At 43.3% G+C, this 8,548-nt stretch overlaps 1 pseudogene; it reads left to right on the top strand.

Moving 5' to 3' along the window:
• The window catches only part of LOC113061963 (zinc finger protein 40-like), an 11,053-nt pseudogene extending 2,793 nt beyond the window's left edge, over positions 1–8,260 (top strand).
• The last annotated feature ends 288 nt before the right edge of the window (positions 8,261–8,548 follow it).

Here is an 8,548-nt window from a genome sequence, read left to right as displayed (position 1 = left end):
ATTTGATTTAAAACCACAGGTAAGAAGATCTAGTTCCAACTCAGACATACCAAAATCTCCATTCACTCCGACAGACAAATCCAAGCCAGTATTCCTTCTTTCTGTACCACCTCAGTATCCAGTTATTGACTGTTTACCAATTACAAGAAGTAATTCGATGCCTACAACACCTGGTCAGTCAGCTCTCTTCCCCAATGTAACACCTCAGCCTCACCCACTTAGGATCTGTCATTCATTTGATGACAAGATTAGTTCACTAAATGATGATGTGTTCTCTTCAGCTCCCTCTACTCCCAATCCTGCTGTACATCCACGTACACTAGTGAGACAGATAGCAGTTGAGGATTTGTCCACAAATGATGGTCACGTTCTTATCTCTGTCCATTCCATGGATGAGAGCCATCATGGACCAAGTGTTACACATGAACTACGAAGTAAGTCTTTTGAGCATGCAACAGAAAGAAACCGAAAACCCCAGCAAAACAAAGGGTCAATGTATGAATGTGAGACTTGTCGCAACCGTTACAGAAAACTGGAAAATTTTGAAAATCACAAGAAGTTTTATTGTTCTGAAACTGCATGGTCCAAAAACAAGCCTATGCATGCCAGAGAGATTGACACAGAAGTTTTGGACGTGGAACTCAGCAGCCCCTTTTAAACAGAAATGCATTAATTACCGGCATTGTAGAGCAACCACTCACAGTAAGAAAAAGAAGGAAAATTAAAAGTGTTGGAGATGACGATGACCAGTCTCCAACTGAGACCACTCCTCCATGCTCAAGAAGTTTTGACTCCTGCCAAACCTCTACATGTTTAATAGGGCAACCCTATTCTCAACATACCCAGTCCTTAAGTAACACTGCTATTTTAGGACAAATACAAATCATGGCAGAGTTTCAGAACCACAAGAGTCAAGGCTATCTCCAATAAGAGAAGCTCAGGTCAGCACATCAAATAAAGAGAGAGGAGAACTCCAGAGGCAAGGAAGTGGAACTTCAGTCATTCGACATACCAACTCCCTCAGCCGTCCAAATTCTTTTGAAACATCTGAGTCCATTGACAGGTCATCTCCAGTTGATCTGTGGAAAAGGAGGTTAAGAGCACAGTAAAATGTCATACAGAGGCTGCAGTGGGTTTATCTTCACAAAGTTACCATGACAGAATGTCTACACCTAAATGTGCAAGCCAAGCAATGGAACCTCATGGTAAGCAAACCTCTACCATTTGTAGTGATGGCACACCTGCACAGCAATCAAGGCTTGTGCGGCAGAACAACATTCAAGTTCCTGAAATCTTAGTAACAGAGGAACCAGACAGAGATCATGAAACTCCAGTTCTAGAATCAACAGAGAAACCAACAGAAACATTTAACTGGCCTCAGAGGAGTGAGAGCCTGTCTAAACTACCAACAGAAAAACTCCCCCCAAAGAAAAAGCGCATAAGACTTGCTCAAATGGAACACTCTTCTGGTGAATCCAGCTTTGAGTCTAGTCTCTCTCATAGCCTCAGTAGAGATAGTAGCTTGTCAAGGTGCTCTAGTATTTCAGCCTCTTTTGACAGAGATGATCCACCAAGATCTGACAGCCCATCCAGGTCTGACAGTGTTGGGAAGCCACCAGAAGCTCAAGGGATCCCTGTAGCAAACAACACTCTTGGGGTGCCAGGCATGATGAGACGCGCTACCTCAGAACAAATCAGCTCCACTCAGTCATCATTGGAAATTGCTTGTGACTACCGTAGCAAATCATTTGATTGCAGCAGCATGTCACCCAGCAGGCCTTTGTCACCTATTCAGACTGCCCTGCCAAAAATTACACAAAGTCCTCTAACTACCCTGGTGCCTCTCATTGAACGAAGGAGGGGGCCTCTGGTACGTCAAATGTCCTTAAAGATTGCACCAGACCCCCAATTACCAGGTAAACAGACTCCCCCCATCCAAAGAGTCCCATTCACTAATGAATGCTCTGGGTCCCAACCTAGATCTAAAAATCTGAACACATCTGCACTTGTTAAATCTTATGTTCTACATTCTGGAGATGCCCTGTTACCGAAAAATGAGCAAGTGGTTCAAAGCATCAACCTTGGAAGCCAAACCCAACAACCCCAAGTTCATGGTCTTCCACATCCATGGCATCAGACCTCAAGGGTTTTGGGATGCCGTGTGCAACCTCTGGTCCAAAAGGTGGCTGGTCAGACAGACGCTCAGAAGAGCTTTGATGAAAAAAATAAGAAGAGCTTTATACCTAAATACCAAATGAATTGCCCTGTACTAAAAACTGGCCAGACATATTTAGCAGGTTGTACAAGGCCCACAGATCACTTTGCCAGTGATAACTATACCAATTGCTAATGAAATTAAAGTCTCTCAGTCAAATGATGGAATGCAAAATGTCTATGTAGCACAATCAGGTTATCAGGCTGCAATCAATAAGCCCCCAATTGTACTGCCTACTGGTTTGCAAGTTGATCCAGCATCTCGTATAACCCCAGTATCTACACCTGTACCACAGATTCTAATTACTCACGAGCACACCCTAGCACCTTCTTCTGTGGTTTCCAAGGTCAGCTTCCCTACGGTACATGTTGTGAACAGTGATTCAAATATTAGACCAGAAATTCAAGCTCATAGGCAACCTGGGTCTGTTGCTATACCGATGAAAACCAACTTGAAATCTACTGACCAAAACCAAATCACTGAGCAAAGCATCCTGTCTCTTGGTTCACTGCATTGTACACAAAAACTGGCATCTGCAAATTTATGCCCCCAAGAGTCTACTGCCTCAAGCAAGCGTATGCTCTCCCCTGCCAACAGCCTGGACATTGCTATGGAAAAGACACAAAAACGGGCTAAAGATGAACACGGAGTTGCATGTCTCACTGATGGTAGATCTCTAAACTACCTGAACTCCAAGATGTCAGAAATGACCAGGCAGAGGAAGTTTACGCTGGTTAGACAGGTTTGCACCACAGAGCCAGTGGACAGCCCAATTGAGACTGATGCCCCAGAACAATTGCCAGAGATGACAGAAGCTGACAAGAACACCCAGACATCAGTATCCCAAACGACAACTGAGTTAAGTAAACACGAGATGGAGAGCAGAACACCTTCCACAACAACTGCTACATGTTTTTCTTCCAGAGTTCAAAGCTATGCCATGCCAGAGAATTCCACTCTGAAGCCACAAGAGAAAACTGAGGAGCAGCGTTGGGTTCCATCCAAATCTCCTCTAAGGCCTCCAACATTTCAGGGACAAGTGAAGTTAGCTTCTTCTGTGTCTGTTGTCAACACCAGAGACAGTCATCGCCTGTCTTTCCCTAGTCTCAAAACAGCTACAACCTTCACCTGGTGTTTTCTCATGAAAAGGAAACCCCTCCACATTCAACAGGCAGACCAGAGGATCTCTGCCTACTCTGCATGGGTAGTAAACCCCAACAATCCCAATCCACTGGGGCTTCCCACAAAAGTGGTCATGTCCTTGTTTGACTCCAAACAGACATCCAAGAAAATACACTACACCCAAGCAAAAACAACAACTTTGAAATCTGACATTTTGACCTACTCTGGGAAGCTGAAGGACATCTTGCCAATAGTATGAACATTTTCACTTGACCGAGTTTGCTTTAACAGTTAGCTTGAACATACTGTTTGCTATTTTACATTTTAAATACATTTGTTATGGTACATGCATGATTGACAAATTCTTATTGTATTTTGTATTGTTTCAGGTTTTGATTCAGCAGAGATCTGTGCCAGCTGAGAATAGTGGAAAAACAAAACCAGAGACTCGACTAATTAATCAAACAGAGTCGGACAGAGACTCTTCTAAATCTGAACCCCAACGAGTGAAGATCTTTGATGGAGGGTTTGTAAATCTTAGCATTTATCTTATCCCACTTCCCAATTACATAACAGGAAATTGTGTTTTGATGTGCAATTTGTGGTATATTTTCAGTTACAAGTCGAATGAGGAGTATGTATACGTTAGGGGCCGTGGAAGAGGGAAATACATATGTGAGGAATGTGGAATCCGCTGCAAGAAACCTAGCATGCTGCGGAAACACATCCGTACACATTCGGACATCCGTCCATTTCATTGTACACACTGCAACTTCTCTTTCAAGACCAAAGGTGGGTTTAGTCCCAAACACTGATTTGAAAGCTTTGATGCTTAAATTTATTTTCTTACTCAATTGATTATTATTTAAAAGTTATTTTTGACCATTACAAATAATAAGCAGACTTTATAAAAATGGTTACATGTATTAAACAGGATTAAAATAAAATAATTTAATTTTTTTAATGCAGATAAAAATGTAATCCAAAAAGCACCTCTGGTTTTTGTCTTCCATCTTAAATGGCCAAGTCATACACTTGCATAAGGACAAATTTAAACATATTAATTTGTTTCATTTTCTAAATGAAATGCAGTTTCATTTTCTAAATGAAATGTGTCAGAATTTGAGAACAGTTAGGTAATTTAGATAATTCTTAGGGATGGTTGGAAATTACTTCTGTACAAAGTGTTTTTTTCAGACTGTGCCTGTCCTCTTAAAAAAGCCTGTATGATTCATCACAGTTGAACTTCCCACACTGCAGTACAGCACACAGTGTCAGTCCAGCCCACGTTCCTTTAAGAACTTCTTTATCAGTTACTCACCCATTACATAGAGCTAGTGCTTAGGAATATGTCATGCTTATGTAAACCACTCCCATGCCCTGCATCCGCCTCCCACCTGAGTGACCTCTTTGTTCCCTTATTCCACACAGGGAACCTAACCAAGCATATGAAGTCCAAAGCCCACAGCAAGAAGTGCATAGAAATGGGAGTTTCTGTGGGTTTTATTGAGGACCAGGACCCAGAAGACTCAGGTAGAAGTCACTTATGTGTTTTCAGAAATATTACACTTGATTATTCAGACACTGAATAATCAGAGTTTATCTGATGAGGACCAATGAATAACCAACCAACTTTAGATGGCAGAAACTATAGTTTTGTTTACACCATTACATATTATTTTTTTCAATAACAGAATCAACCTGCAATTAATAGGTTTACTTATAATAGCATTATCTGTTAAATGTGGATTGTCCCTGGCTATGTTCTTCTGCAGTGGTGCTCATCAATGGCAATGCCATAGTCTAATTAGAGATTCTAAATGCAGTCTTTTTCCTTGTTAACTCTTGGTGCATGTGGGCGGCATACACAGCGTTTAATGTGAGGAAATTGCTGCATCTAATTTTAGCAAAAGAGAGAGAGAGAAGCTGTGAGCTTTCTCTGGTCTCAGTTACTGAGAGCATATTTGTTTTCCTCTCACACAGTTCCACACAAGCTGTCAAGCACAGGCTGCATTTGTGGTCTGAGGTGTTAATGCCTTCCCTTTATAATGTGATGGGTGTTTCTAGACCATCTATTTTTGCTATGCAGTAGAACTCAGGAAAGTGTAAGCTGTTGAAAAACTAAACACTATTTAAGGATTCAATTTAAATCTTTCATCTTTGGGTTACATTAATTAGGACACACTAGGGTTGTGAAAAGTTCTTAGGAGCCTTTTCATAGTAGAACTTTGTAGCTCTTCAAAGTAGCTACAATTACCTATGCTATATTATACAATTCCTCCTACTCTTTTAGTTCATTAAGTTGTTTTTCCCCCTAAGGTGATCGAGGAAGAGCGGGAAGTTCTGACAGACAGGACTCAGATGGTGATGACTCTGATGGCCCAGATGATGAGGATAACGATGGAGAAGAGGAAGATGAGGAGGACAGTCAGGCGGAGTCTGGAGTCTCTGCAACACCATCTGTTTCTGCAAGTCCACAGCATCTTCCTGCTAACCAGGCTGACATGGCTCCTAGCTCTCTGCTGGCTAAGATGTCCATCAGCCTGAATCAAACCCCAGCTCCCCAAACTCAGCCTCCTCAAGCCTCAGACTCCCAGACCTCAGACACAGAGCCTGTGGCTATGACAAGTCCTGTTTCGTTGGTCAGACAGATGTCAATTTCTGCATCCTGCTCCAGCCCTGGTCCTAGTCCCATCTCTTTCACATCCTACCCTGCCCCTTCCTCAGAATTCCACACCTCTGATACTGACTCCGTACACATGATGAGCCCAGTGTCACCTTGTAGGCAGATGTCCATCGACTACCCCGACTTTGATGTCCCCCCTAGTCCCCCAGTGCCAGCTAAGGGTGGCAAACTTGGCCAGGTGAGACCCGTGTCCTCGCAGTCATTGTCTTTCCCGTCATGCATCTCACCCTCTCTACATGTACACCTCACCCCATACCAGTACCCGACCCCATATGCATTCCCATGTCTTGAGTCTCGCATGCCTGGCACATCAGCAAAACTGCTTTGAATGCATGAAAAGGTGAATAGAATTTAATGTAGTCACTGACTGCAATTATTGTGTTGTTTGGCGGTGTTGATAAAAGTATTCATAACATTGTTCTTTAACAGGAAGGAGTGTCAAGCACCATATCCCAGCCTGCAAGTGAGTGCAATGCCAACGTCGACCGTGGTACTCAGACCTCTTCTGACCCTCTTCAGGGTCCTCTGCACTTTCCAAATGCAGATCTGATCCATGAGGCCAGAGTGGAAGCCACTACTCATCTCTTCAGCCACCTGCCATTGCACTCCCAACAGCCCCCTCGTTCCCCATACAGCATGGTACCTGTGGGTGGCATCCAGCTTGTTCCCACCGGTTTGGCTGCTTACTCCACTTTTGTACCCATTCAGGCCGGGCCAGTCCAGCTAACCATCCCAGCACTCAGCGTGATCCACAGGCAGACCGGAAGCCCCCTCCCAGCATCCAACACCTTGCAACCAGAGGGCTCCCCAACCCAACCGCTGGTAGTTCAGGAACCAATCAGTAGTGTACTGCCTTGTTTCCCTCTGGGGCAAGTGGCAGGGCTTCAGACACTTGGTGCTCCCCAAACCGCCATGCAGCCTGTGGGTTTGGAGACCTTGAGCATGGTGGGTTTAGCCAACTCCACCCAACTGATGCCTCAACAGAGTCTCCCATTAAATGCCACCCTAGGCGTACAAGTGTTGGCAGCTAGCCCTGCCCCTCAGTGCAGCACTGCTTCCCCAGCACAAATCCCTGGCCTGCAGATCCTCAACATTGCCTTGCCAGCCCTTATACCATCCCTTAGCCCCCTCTCAGCTCTCAGTCCACTTCCTGCAGCCCAGAATAAGTCACGTAGCCCTGAGGGTGTAGCATCTGTACCTCCACCAGCAAAGGTTGCAGAATCAGCACCAGCACCTATTTCTTCAGCCAGTCCTGCAATAGCCAATCCAGGAGATGTTCCTACAAATGCAAAGCCATCCACAGAGCCAAAGCAGGTCTCTCAAAACAGCCCTAGCACAAGGTCTATGGACACAGGGGGTGTAAAGAAGACTACAACCATGGTGGACAAACCCCACACACCACCACAACCTCCTTCGCTCTCCTCCCCCTCATCCTGTAATGAGAGAGGCTGCGATGTTGCACACATGGCAACTGCTGGTGGGGCTGGTGAAGTGAAAAAGCAACCTGTCTCTAGACAACCAGTGACTGAGGACTACAATGAAGCCTCTAGTGATGATGAGGATAGACTTGTCATAGCTACCTGAGAATCCCAATAAAAGCTCTGTCTTTTCTGCCTATGTATTTCTCTTTCTCTTTCCACTTCTTTCTCCTCCTTTTTTGTAAAACTTTGTCACTTTGTAAAACTAAAACACTTCAGGAGGTTTGCTGCTCTGCAAACCTTCTCTAAAAGCACATTTTCTGACAGTGATATTGTATGTGCAATCATAAATGATGACCAATTATTTTATTTTGTAGTTTTTTTTTGTCAGCACCAGACATTTTTTCTTTTCTTTTTGTACATGTTGTATATACAATTGTGCCTTTTGGAGTTTCTCATTTAGAAACCTGTATATAATATATTATAAATCTAGTAGTCACCTATTTGGAAGTTAAGTTCATATGGAAGTAAAAGAAGAATGGAGGAAATTTGTTTTATTTTTTAAATTTTTTATTTTTAAAAGGTTGTTAAAATGTCGTAAACTGATGGGGAAATTAATGTTGTACTGATATATAAACATTTCTATGGCTTTTGGGGGGCAGTGTTCTTGTGCACAGATGTTGTGGTCAAGTATTTATTATATTCCACCTGGTGCCCATTTTGAACTCCATAAGACCATAGGTATGAGTAAAATGGTGGCTTTACGTTTGCTGTATCTATACTATCAACAGTATCAGTAAAACCTTGTTTACAAGTGTAGAAATGCCTCTGAAGTCTCATTTTTTTAAGTTGTGTAATAAGCGCTCTGATTTTTCTTTGCTTTTTTCTCTCCTTTAATCAACCTTGTAGAAAGGGTTATTCCCGGGGCTCTCCAAGACACTAGATTTATTCAGCAGTTCAAATCACTAATGAGGAGCTTGGAGAGGCCAGCCAATGACGTCACCAATCAGCTCCTTTACGAGGTTTTACTGACTGCAACACTGTCCTTGTCTCAAGAGGCTTGGAGCAAAAGCTCTCATTACATCCCCAGAATGACTCATTCAATTG

This window comes from Carassius auratus, chromosome 44, assembly GCF_003368295.1.
Source record: "Carassius auratus strain Wakin chromosome 44, ASM336829v1, whole genome shotgun sequence".
NCBI lineage: Eukaryota > Metazoa > Chordata > Actinopteri > Cypriniformes > Cyprinidae > Carassius > Carassius auratus.
Note: the sequence above shows the minus strand (reverse complement) of the source record. Positions and strands in the feature narration are given on the sequence as shown.